Source organism: Telmatherina bonti (assembly GCF_933228915.1).
Source record: "Telmatherina bonti genome assembly, chromosome: 21".
Taxonomy (NCBI): Eukaryota; Metazoa; Chordata; class Actinopteri; order Atheriniformes; family Telmatherinidae; genus Telmatherina; species Telmatherina bonti.
In genome coordinates this window covers 13,669,441-13,682,478 of record NC_136630.1, presented here as the reverse complement: position 1 = coordinate 13,682,478, position 13,038 = coordinate 13,669,441, and the positions used below count along the sequence as shown (strand labels likewise).

The following is a 13,038-nucleotide window of genomic DNA, read 5'->3' as shown; positions in this document are numbered from 1 at the left end:
CCGTGGGCTCACCATCTGCGGGAGGAGCCGTAGGGGTCGGGTGCAGTGTGAGCTGGGCGGCAGCAAGGGGCGGGGACCCTGGCGGTCCGATCCCCGGCTGAAGAAGCTTGCTCTAGGGACGTGGAACGTCACCTCTCTGGTGAGGAAGGAGCCTGAGCTTGTGCGCGAGGTTGAGTGGTTCCGGCTAGATATAGTTGGACTCACCTCGACGCATGGCTTGGGCTCTGGAACCAGTACCCTCGAAAGGGGCTGGACTTTCTTCCACTCTGGAGTTGCTCATGGTGAGAGGCGCCGAGCAGGTGTGGGCATTCTCATCAGCCCCCAGCTTGGTGCCTGCACATTGGGGTTTACCCCAGTGGATGAAAGGGTAGTTTCCCTCCGCCTCCGGGTGGGGGGACGGGTCCTGACTGTTGTCTGTGCTTATGCACCGAACGGCAGTTCAGAGTACCCACCCTTTCTGGGGTCCTTGGAGGGAGTGCTGGAGGGTGCTCCTTCTGGGGACTCCATTGTTCTGCTGGGGGACTTCAATGCTCACGTGGGCAATGACAGTGAGACCTGGAGGGGAGTGATTGGGAGGCATGGTCCCCCCCCTCTGAACCCAAATGGTGTTTTGTTATTGGACTTCTGTGCTCGTCATGGATTGTCCATAAGAAACACCATCTTCCAACATAAGAGTGTCCATATGTACACCTGGCATCAGGATTCCCTGGGCCGCAGTTCGATGATCGATTTTGTAGTCGTATCGTCGGACCTGCGGCCACATGCCTTGGACACTCGGGTGAAGAGGGGGGCGGAGCTGTCAACTGATCACCACCTGGTGGTGAGTTGGCTCAGGTGGTGGGGGAGGAGGCCGGTCAGATCTGGCAGACCCAAACGTGTTGTGAGGTTCTGCTGGGAACGTCTGGCTGAGTCCCCCGTCAGAGAGAGCTTCAACTCCCACCTTCAGCAGAGCTTCAACCATGTCCCGAGTGAAGTGGGGGACATTGAGTCCGAATGGGCTGTGTTCCATGCCTCTATTGCTGAGGCGGCCAGCCGGAGCTGTGGCTGTAAGGTTGTTGGTGCCTGTCGTGGCGGTAATCCCAGGACTCGTTGGTGGACACCAACAGTGAGGGATGTCGTCAAGCTGAAGAAGGAGTCCTATCGGGCCTTCTTGGCCTGTGGGACTCTGGAGGCAGCTGATGGGTACCGGCGGGCTAAGCGGCATGCGGCTTCGACTGTTGCCAAGGCAAAAACTTGGGCATGGGAGGAGTTCGGCGAGGCCATGGAAAAAGACGTCCGGACGGCTTCGAGGAGATTCTGGTCCACCATCCGGCGTCTCGGGAGGGGGAAGCAGTGCTCCATCAATACTGTGTACAGTGGAGGTGGGGAGCTGCTGACCTCAACTCGGAACGTAGTGGGTCGGTGGAAGGAATACTTTGAAGACCTCCACAATCCTACCAACACGTCTTCCCATGAGGAAGCAGAGCTGGCGGACTCAGGGGTGGACTCTCCTATCTCTGGGGCTGAAGTCGCTGAGGTGGTCAAAAAGCTCCTTGGCGGCAAGGCCCCGGGGGTGGATGAGATCCGCCCGGAGTTCCTTAAGGCTCTGGATGCTGTGGGGCTGTCCTGGCTGACACGCCTCTGCAGCATTGCAACAGAATAAAAGGCAATAATTGCATATGGTGTAACACATTTTCAACCCCATTTTTCTGGGTAAAAGTCTGGTGATAGAGAGCAACCCACAACTGCTCACTAAATATTGTTGGTAATAATTATGTTACAATAACTGAAGCAGGGAGTTTGTGAGTCCACTGCGTCAAAGCTCATTAACCATCCTTCAATGCAATTTCAAGAGGTCATTTCACAAATGATAAAAGAGGAGGTTGCTGAAATCCCCTTTAAACTGTTCAGACAACATGTAAAAACTGTGATTAGCCACCGTTTCTCTGTGTGGAAGAAGAAACATCCATAACAGTTATTGTTCCGTTTAAAGAAAGTCCTTGTTTACAGTGTGTGTGGAGGCTGAACTCTTTTTTTTTTTTTTTCATCCTCCCACAGAGGAACCAAAGCCAAGCGTTTCAACTGACTTTTATTCAATTTTATCTGAGATATATCATTCCAACAATGGTTAAAACTAAAGTGTAATTTTGGAAAAGTATAACTTCTACAGTTTAATGCTAACAGCTCAATATCATGATAAAAACTTTCCCGTTAAGTAAATCTTTTAAGCTTCCTTTTACTGGATTTCTGCCATTAAATAATAAACTTATACATAGGAAGGGTGCTAAAGTCCTGTCAGTACATCCAACAAGGCTTTAGTAACGTCCTTAGTAAGGCCTAAAAACTACATATAGCATTTAGCATTTTTGTCTGATAGTGCTGAAAGAAGGTCATTCCATTTGTTACAAATTCTTTTCTCAATCCAATTACAATGACGCTTTCATAGTCTATTTCTATTCAGGAATCTCACTGCTTCATGTCTTATCAGTCTGACACAGCAGTGCTACAAGTTGAAGAACTATTTGTGAGGCGTTTTTCCTGTTTTGCTGATGTAAGACAGCAGTGATAAATCACGTGCAGCAGCTTACCTTCAATGACGGTTTTAGTCGCACACAAGCAATAAAAAGTGGTTTAACTTGTCTTAACTTGGCCATTTTTAAAATATTTCTCATCTTTCTCTTTGAAAACAGTTCAGTTTTTGCCTTTATGTTAACTGAGTGCTGGTTTCTGCTCAACAGGGGCGGCTGTAACTCGGGAGGAAAAGCAATTATTTTTCAACCAGAAAGTTGGAGGATTGATACCAGGCTTCATCTGAGTACATGCCGAAGTGTCCGTGAGCAAAACACTAAACCCTGTATTACGCCCCAATGTGCCTATCGAAGTATGTGTGTGTGTGTGTGTGTCTGTGTGTGTGTGTGTGTGTGTGTGTGTGTGTGTGTGTGTGTGTGTGTGTGTGTGTGTGTGTGTGTGTGTATGAATGAGTAACTGTAACATGTACAGTAAAGTGAATTGAGTGGTCAGCATGACTAGAAAAGCACTGTATAAGTTCATGTTCATTTAACATCTTTTATTTGTTCTTTATAATAAAATCTTGTGTTTAAAAAGACAAAAAACAAGGAAAGAATTCTGGTTTACTGTGTCAATCATAATTGTGATGATGGTGGTAATTGTAGTCAGAGCTCATGCGGCATCAGTGTACATGTGAGACATTAAACGTGTAAGACAGTAGCTTGATATTTGGCTTCTCACCATCAGCCACGTTGCTTAGATATTGAAATAATAATGCAGGTAAAGCCAGTCAGAAACTGGATCCTCCCCTAAATCCTTTGACAGCTGCACAGAAGTGTCCAGTTTGTGTTTCATGTTGTATAGGTTGCACTATAACTACCCACAGCCTGAAACCAGATCCTTTGTTTGTTTGACACCGGTGTCTGAACATAGAGAGAGCGATCTCATCTATGAGTGCTGATGACGTCCTTTCTGAGCAGTGAAAACGATGCTCTTATCCTTGAACATTCGGAGTCGTCGTGCCACTCACTCCATGCCTGTTCGGGAATCTCTTTGCATTTTAGAAATTCTTTCATGTGACACAGTTGATCCCTTCTCATTACATGAAAAGAGCATGTTCTACCCCGTTCTAAATAAAAGACTTACATTTTTTTTTTTTTTTTTTTTATACAACGGTTTTGCACCATTATTCAGATATTAAAATATCCACAATCAGAGCATGCAGAGTGGAACTCCAAATCCCACAGTGGCTAAGCCATGATTTAAGCCACCCTGGAAGCAGCCCAAAAATTCTCACAGCGAGGCGTAAAGAGCTTAGGATGGGAGGGGACGGATGTCTCCCCAACCAGCATCTTGCTCTCTGGCTCAGCTGCAACATGAAGCTGCATCTCATTTGCTTCAGTCTTAAAAAAAAAAACAAATGTGGGATTGCCACAAAAGAAAAAAAAGACGCAAAAATGTTTTCTCTTATTCATATTATCATGAGAGATAGGAAGTTTAGGCACAAACAATAGCTGACCTCACTGGCAACATTTGAGGTTAGGGAGGGAGAGTCTTACTGAGAAATTGACCTGCGCTATACAATGGAAATTCCTCGCATGTTATAAAACATAAACCATGTTCTGCATTGGAGAAGCTAAGTTGACTATAAATACAGCAGCCACATGTATTTTTCAGGAAGGAGGGGGATTGAAGATGCATGAGATGTGGAGGAGCATCAGCAGGCCGTGGATGAAAATAGTTTGGCTACGATACAAATGAATTTATTCTGCGCAGTCAGACTTAATCTGAATGCAACAAAGTAGAAGCTGAACTTCAGATGAACTTTGAATTCATAACTTGATTGTGGCATCAGCTACTAACCTCCAAATATCCATTTTCTCTGAAGGCTCTTTGTTAATTAAGTTTAATTTGCTAAAGTGAAAATCTTATTTATATAAAGTATCAATCAAGAGTTACCTCATTTTATACCGCCTTTCCAGTGAGAGGGATTAGAATGCAGTGATTAGTTTAGAAAGTAATAAAGGTTTTTAATTAAATCTGAAGAGCTAAACTTGTGACAGATAGGACTTTCCTACAACACTACTTACAAAATGGATTTTAGGAATGACGAAGGACATAACCACAATGTGTTTTTCCACAGTTTTGAATAAGATGCCACTCCAAACTAATTATACCCCGATGATTGTTTATGCCAACTGAAATCCTTTCAGAAATGTGTCTGCAAGACACAAAGAGATCCAAATTAGAAATGTATCCTATCTCTGCTCCCAGCGGGATAGTAATTATCACACCTAATACTTGCAGGTTTCCAAAACTAATTGACTGATTGCTCCAAGAATCAGGGCCCACATGCGCAGAGAGTCAAGGATCAAGTAACTGTCAATCTGTGGACGCTGCAGGCACAGATGGTCACGGGTCAAGATGACCACGGATAATTGTCAAAAGGACACTCGGACTGGTCTGTGTGCTGCATTCAAGGCAAAAGGAATAATTTCTGCATGTGCCTTCTAAAGAAACTGATAATGACATTCAAAAAGGAAATCTGTCAAAACACTTTCAGCCTGATGAAAGCACATCTGCAGCCAAAAGGTACAAAAACTATCAAGAGTAAATCAGATCCTCTTTTGACATTTACAGCCAGAAAGTTATAGTCAGTTATAAAAACTGATGGGTGCAAGATGCAAATAATGCCGCTAATTATGCACCAGTATCCGTCTATAGTAGCTTACAGGTGGTAAAGGAAAGTAAAGAGCATCTAAAGTACCGACATGAGTTACTTAAGCAAAACTGAGATAGTAGGGCTCATTAGTAAACTGCAACCCTTTGAAATCTTTGCCATTTGAAATATGTGCTGGTGCTCCTGATGATTGTCTGCTTTATTTTCTCACAGAGTCTGTAAGATCTTAAGTGTCAAAGCAGCTGTCGCAGTTGGTTGGCTGGTTGTGCATTACTGCTGTTGTATCTTTTGAATAATTTTCTCTCTTCTCCTGAAACTCTCTTGTTTCCCCTTTGAGTGTCTACATGTAGTTTATTAGAAACCAAAATAAAGAACAGTATTTAAGTTTCAAGGGGATACTAATGGGGTATTCACACCAGGATAGTCCAGGGGACTCTGTATGACTAGGCAAGGATTTCTGAAACATTTCACACCTTCATTTGCTTTTGTTTGTGTTCAAACTGCACCTAACTCAAATGCCCCAAACCGACTGGACACATCACAGTTAAGAAAACAAGTTTTCACTAGGCAACAATAGTTTTATAACGACACAGTTTGGCTCATAAAAATTACATTGATTAAATAAAACGCAGGTGGATATTTATTTAGTGCAGACGGGTAGCAGGATACACACTGTGCTTGATTCATCAAAGAGATGCAAGAGGACCATATCGGAGTAGGAGAGAAAACGACAGGGAGAAAATGATAGAGCAAGAGATAGAACAAGAGTCCACATCATACAGACTTTTACTGACAAGAGAGAGCTCAGAGTAAAGGAAGGATGCAAGATGGATGTTAATTTGCTGCTACTAAGGGATGCTTCCCTGAGAAAATCTGCCTAAATTCAGCTGTGCTTTTTAAGATGCCATTTTCAAAGCAAATCTGTTTGGAACAACGTGGTAACCATGCCAACATTCTGACTGCTATGAAACTGAACAGGACGAGGTAAATATATATATAAAAAAAAAAAAAAAAAAAAAAAAAAAACCATGATAAAGAAGGAAAATATTGACAATAATCCTTTATAAAGAAAAAAAAAGCAATCAGCAAGATTTCACTTCATAGTCTCCAACTTTAAATGGTTCATTTTATTACAGCCCAGGGTAAAGAAATGCCTATTTGCCATGTTGTCTGGTTCACCTTCATCCTTGTTATGATTTACGTCCTCTTTTTTGCCAAAAAAAAATCACATCACATCTTTTTCTACTGACTCTTTAGCCACCTTACATCATTACATCTTGTTTACAACCATTGTGGAAGGGGCTCTCTGGTTTTAGGGTCGTACATGAATTTGCCACATGGGTGCACATAAACAAAACATCTGTCAAGATCTAACAAACTGTAAACAAACCGAGATGACATATCCCTCTGGTCTGCACACCAATCAGACATTGTAGATACAGCTGGCAATGTGCAAAACTGATAACAATCAGAATTTTCTGTCCTGTGAGTTCATCCTCATGTTTAGCTGTATCTTTTATCCTTTCTTGCAACTAAAGGAGAGAATACCTGCATAATTAAAGAAAAATAATATGAATAGAACAGTTCAACTTAGTAACCGAATAGTTCAACTGGAATTGATCTATATCTTACAAAGTCTAACCATCTTTCAGATTAACTACGCTTTCCACAACTTTTCAGTCTCATTAAATTTCTTCATAACCCCAAAAGACCTCTTAAAAAGTTAACTATCACATGCTATCACATGCTTAATCAATATTTTGAGGAAAAGCTGCTACTTCCTTTGCGTAACTCATCTCCTCGTGCAGCTCTGAACCTTAACTTTTTTTTTTTTAAGAAATGCTTATATTTACATTTTCACTGTGAACGAGAATATTAAATTGAGCTGGAAATTTGTTATAATGACTGAACAGATCGGAGTCCTTACAAACTAAACACCATTATAATCTTACGTACTGATTAAAATATTAAAAAGAGGGCTCTTGGGTTAGCTGTGCTCGTCAGAGAAAGTTTCTTAGTTAATATACCTGTATAGACAAGCAGAAATTGTGCATACGTTTGCATAAGGTGTGTGAAGGCAGACTCTCTTTTTTTCCCGTAAACAGGAAATTCTGTAAAGGAATGCCAATACATGAAAGCCTATCAAAACATTATGGCAGTCATGTTTTTCTCTCTGTCACCTTGTCTCAGTACCTCTACAACATCCACATTAGCTAACATCGCCTCAAAAATTAAGGCCTCACGATGTCAATAAATAGTAAGCACCAAATATGCCAAAAACTGACTAAATTAAAAATGGGGTGGTTCAACATTTGATTTAAGCAGGTTCCTTTGTTCAGGTTTGGAAATTGTAAATCACTAAGTGAAATGTATTATATTATGTTCAATAAAGCTTTAATCAAGCTATACTAGTGGATTTTTGATGAAATATAACCATGATGTTGTTGCTATTGGTAATGCCTCACCTGGTTTCTGAGACAAGTCATCAGAAGTGAAAAAATGTTTTCGAAGTCCTTACAAACTAAACAAGAAACATGTTCTTGGTATTGATTACAACAGGAACGTCAAAAGCAGCTAAATAACTTTAGCCCCACATGGCATTGTTTCCTTCTGGAAGGCACTGACAAAAACAGGCCTGACAGCTGCTGTCATCTGAAAATAGCGACAGACATAGAGGCGAGCAGAGAGCCGGGTGACGATGCCATGTTGTTCATTCTGTTGTATGGGGTGCAGTGTCGCACACAATCCCCACTGGCACCAGAGTCCACAGGTGGCAAACGCCACCCCATCTTTGCCACGTGGCTACAGGCGAGATGAAACCATATCGGTTACATACAGCAACTTCACGGATGCCCTAATCTGATGCCAGGAGTCAATTGCGAATGTCAAGAAAAGGGCACAGAGTAAATGCTGGTTAATGCTGAGTTGACCAAATTGGAAAAAAGAAACAGTAAAGCAACACTAAGCTAAAAACTCAGTCATCACTTCAGTCTGACACAAAACATTTTCCCTGTGCCAAAATCCCCAACATGAGAAAAGACCAAGTCCATGAAAAAGTGTTTACTCTTTTTTTTTTCCCCCACTATTCACTCTCATCAGGCAAAAAGCTTTTCCATGTAGCAGCTCATATGCCTCCGCTCACTGGCCTCCCAGAGAAAGAGGAGGTGAATCTGCACATCTGCCCTTCTGGCCCACCCCTGTCCTCTCCTCCCTTGTGGTTGCTCTAGAGTGACATAATATCTTGATGACGGCAGTCAAGCCAGAAGATGACTCCTTTGCCCTATCGACGAATGGGACTTCCACCCCAGTAAACCTAAAACAGCCTGAATTGTAAGCACTTTGTGTTTAACAGCAAGCTATTGTGAGAAATGATTTAGCTTGCTATAAAAGTCAAAATGGGCCAAAAAGAACAGGCCCACAGCGTAGCCAAAGCATCTTTCTCACCCACTACATGCATGATCTTTATCTGAAACTGGTGTGTTAAAGGCTTCCGTGTAGTGCAACACAACACCTGGTTTGTGGCTACTGTGAGTTGTTGGATTGGTGGAAAACCAGTTAATCAAACCAGAATGCATAGACATTACATAAGCTTACTCTGACAAAACATACATTTCTAGCTAGATAGCTAGATAGCTAGCGAGATAGCTAGCGAGATAGCTAGCTAGATAGATAGATAGATGGGACTTTATTCATCCCTTCTACCATGTTCATCAAGGAAAGGCCTTCCCAAAAATGTCCAATTTCTACTTTTAAAATTCCTTTTTAGCACATCTTCTGATACAGTGAGTCCTCATTTGTGATTTGAGGGGCTGCATTTAGTGAAAAGCTTTGGGCTGACCCTTCCAGTCATTCATACAACTAATCTGCCCCCAGTTTATAACAGAAGTGTCTTTATGGAAAGAAATAAACTAAATTCAGGCATCAGGTGACAAATCAAAATACTAAATTATTGCTCTTCTATACACTGTTGTTTGCTTTGTTTGACAAAGAGACTTGTGTTAACGTCCATATCTATTCATATAAGTAATTAATTGATTTATTTGTTTATATTCATCTGGATTTTAATATTTCATATATCTTTTTTTTTTTAAACATCTCAAAGAGTTTTTGGCCCCACTCTTTGGAAAAAAACCGATCTGGTTTGACCATCAAGATATTTTTCTGATGTTTTTTGTTTGTGTTTTTGTTTTAAATGACCTGCAATCCACACTAAACAACATATCTGAGATAAAGAAAATATAGTAAAAAGTTCAAAAAAGATGTTTAAAAGTCTGCAATGCAGCTCTCTTCTTGACCATCATGAAATATTTTGAGCTTTGAGTTGTTTTAGAAAGTGCCTCTTCCCATGGCCTTTCCCTGAGAAGCCCTTAGCTTCAACTTACCTGAGAGGAATCTTTCTTTCTGATGCTCCAAACTGAGAACAATCTGACTGCTTTTAGCTACCAGTAACACACTGACGGCTCTTTCCTTTTGTTAAATTATCATGACTCTTTACTTCTTGATTTAAAAAAAAAAAGAAAAAAAAAGAATCTTCCTTCGGGACTGACCAGCACTGGAATAGATCTGCCAGAGGGCCCATGGTCATACCTGCAATAGCACAAAGCTAAACTAAATATACTGACTCATCACCACTGTTATGAATGTGAACTCTTGCTTAGCTGTTATATCTATTTAAAATGTGTTTTTCTATTTTTTGCACCTGAGTTAGTTTTGCCTTTGTTTTCCTCTAGATCTGCTCCTAAAGAAATTATCAACCAAACAAGAGTTCAGTCTCGTATGAACCTTAAAAACAGTCAGAGGGACTTCACCACCTTTGACTGTTACAACCTGTGTGGTTGAGTTTAAGGGGCAACAACTGCAAGCTAAGTTGTGCCAGAGGGCATCTTTCTGTACTTCCATTAATAGAAACCCTTCCTCTGGCCAGAATGAGAGCTCTGTGACATCCCAGCCCCCCCTGTGGACTTTTAGGGCCAAGCACATGTGGGCTAAATGTCACTCAGCAGGGTCCTATCATTTGGGAGAAATCAAATTTTCTTGCAAAATACACCAATCCCGACCTGGCTATGCCCAGGATTGAATTTACGGATTTAAATCTCCAATGAAGCACGACTGCACAGGAAACAGATGCTTGGTACTGCATGCAACTTGCCGGAAAAGGTACAAACTACAGCCACCTGCTCGGGCTCCAGAATAAGTTGTTTGTTGATTGAACCAAGCAAACAGCAGCACGATGACATTTGTAGTGAATAAAGAGGGTGGTCCTGTGTGATGCAAGCAGCTGGGGGAGGGGAATGCAATAATGCATAAACTAACAGATGGGATCCTTCTGTGCCCCCAATCTGGGGGGAAACCATGTCCTTACATGCTGCATGCTGCCAATGTGAAATTTACAGGCCCTGCCTTTCCAGTCTTATTCGAGTGCTTGAGGAGCAGAGCGCTGATCTCCTGCAGATAAACCTCAGCAGACTAAAAGGTCATAGGGAATTGTCCTCCTTGCTAATCAAATAGCCCTGAAGGCAAAGTCTGATATTTTGCAAGCCGCTGGCGTATGATGAGGCCAACCAGGCAAAAGAACGCGGGGTCTCTTAGCTTTCCACAGGGTACCCTGCACCTTTCTGTCATTAATCAATCACTTACAGGGAAAACACCCACTTTAGTGTATAAATCTCCTCTTATCTGCAGAATGAGGACCATTAGGCTGAATTGTGTCCTGCTGCTGTTGTTAAGTGTGAAACGTATGCTTTAAGTCAGGGACATTTTGTCATTAATTATATTTAATGCTTTTCAATGTTTAGTTGGTGCACACATTAAAGCTAAAACAATTTCTGTTTCTTATAACATCTACTGTTAATGTTACTGAGTTCTTATCATCCTCTGTAATTGTCTTTTTTTAATTGTTTGTTTTTGTCATATTTGCAAAAACTACGACAGGCATCCATCAGCTGAGACTCTTTACTTGCATATTCCAGGTCCGAGTTCATCCACATCCACACTCAGTTATTTAAAGCTGCGAAAATTAATTAAAGGCACTCAGAGCTGGCCCTTGGCATAAGCCGTATAAGCAGCCACCTAGGGCGCCAAACGCTGGGATAGGTGCTGTTGTGACACATCAAAAAAACAAACAAAATAAACGTAAAGTCATGCAGAGACCTGAAGAGCTTCATTCTAAATTTCACAATTCATTCATATTTTCACCACTCACTGAAAAATGTGATTCTAGTCAATGACTCGTGGTTTCTGATGTCACTGCTTGACGTCAATGAAAGAAAAGGTCTTTAAATAAGATGCTTCTGCTGCCTGGAATGTCCTGGAAAACCTCAGACCTCAGACTGAAGGAGCTAGTGTCACTAAATGCTTTTAATGACAACTGATTTACAGCAAAGTGGAACATTAAACTGTATATCCTTTGTTTATTGTGTTGTTTTACATCTCTTGGTCTTTCTTCTTCAGTGATTTAGTCCATATTTAATGTGTTTGCTTACAGGGTTGTTTGTTTTTAGAGTGTTCTAAATAGTTGTAATGTAAATGCTGATAGTTTAATAATTAATTAATGATCTATTGTTATAACTATTTATGTCTTAATTTTTTTTTACTGTGTTTGTGTGTTGATGTGTTCAATAATTCATTAATTAAAACTTCATTAAAAAATAGGCTTGGCTGGTCTTCTATGGTTGCACCAAAGTGGTTAGGGTAGACACCGACTTAAATTCAGATGAACCACAAACTGAAACTCCTGGGGTGGTGAAGTAAAAATGAATCCCTCCAACCTCAAAACTTGTTATAAGATCAGCTGGAGTAAAAGAAAACAGGCTGCCTGCAAAGAGAAAACGTCTGAAGAAAAAAATGTAGGTGAAGATGTGGGAATAGTAGGTCAGCAAACACATAAACACACACACACACACACACACACACACATCCACACGATAAGTACGTGTACCGGTACGTAAACATCCTTTGTATGTTATTTAAGCCATCCTTTGCTTGTACTTCCCAGTAAATCCCCCTCTCAGATGGCCTGGAAATAGGCTTTAATGTGTGCCCTAAAAAGGCTGAAAGAGAAAACACACATCTGCCGCGTTTAGGTAAGCTGCAGTTGCCATGGTTACAGACGAGCGCTTGCTAAACAGTTGTGTGTCAAGCCATCATTGAGACAGAGCACTTGAGCTCCACACGCACACATATATACACACACAAGTTGAGAGGCGCGTTGGTGTTTTAAAGTGAAAAACAAGGAAACGCAGCTGCGTTTATGTTTTCTTCTGTTAATAACAACATTAACCCTCACCACCACCATGCTCGGGATGAAGACAGACAAGATGCTGCGGGGAGTTTCAAATGATGTGGAGGAAGACAAGCAAATGATTGTCTCATGCAAAAGCAGCCTTTTTGGTAAGAAAGGAATCTTAAACGTGTTTTGACAAGATGTCCAAATGATACCAAATTTAAAAAAAAAGTCAGTACCACGTTAAAGTTATTGTCCCACATACTTGAAGTCCATGCTACAGAGATATGCCATATCAGGCTACAATAGCTGTGTGTACGCCTCAACCAGAATTCATGATTAACAACCTCTGCACGCAGTGCCAACTGGAGATGCTGCACCACATTTAAAGGGGTGGGTGAAAGTGGGATCAAGCCCTGAGCACTGCAGCAAGCCTTGGCATGGCACTCCCACTCGTGCAGTTTCATTTCATCTTCTCTCTGTCTTATTACATGCAATGCCAAATACTGATAGCCACAATCAAACAACCTTATGAGATTTTTTTTTAAAAAAGGCAAATTACAGAAAATGTCCATCATGACATCTGGGTTTGTTAGGAGAGCTCCCCAGTCACCTTTTATTTCAGACTGATAAAACTCAAACTTCTTAG

At 41.4% G+C, this 13,038-nt stretch overlaps 1 protein-coding gene across 1 annotated transcript in view; it reads right to left on the bottom strand.

Moving 5' to 3' along the window:
- Positions 1-13,038, bottom strand: part of LOC306771719 (calcium-activated potassium channel subunit alpha-1a-like) — a gene marked incomplete at its 5' end in the record, with an annotated part of 98,415 nt that overhangs the window by 67,161 nt on the left and 18,216 nt on the right. The gene's annotated exons all lie outside the window — the stretch shown is intronic.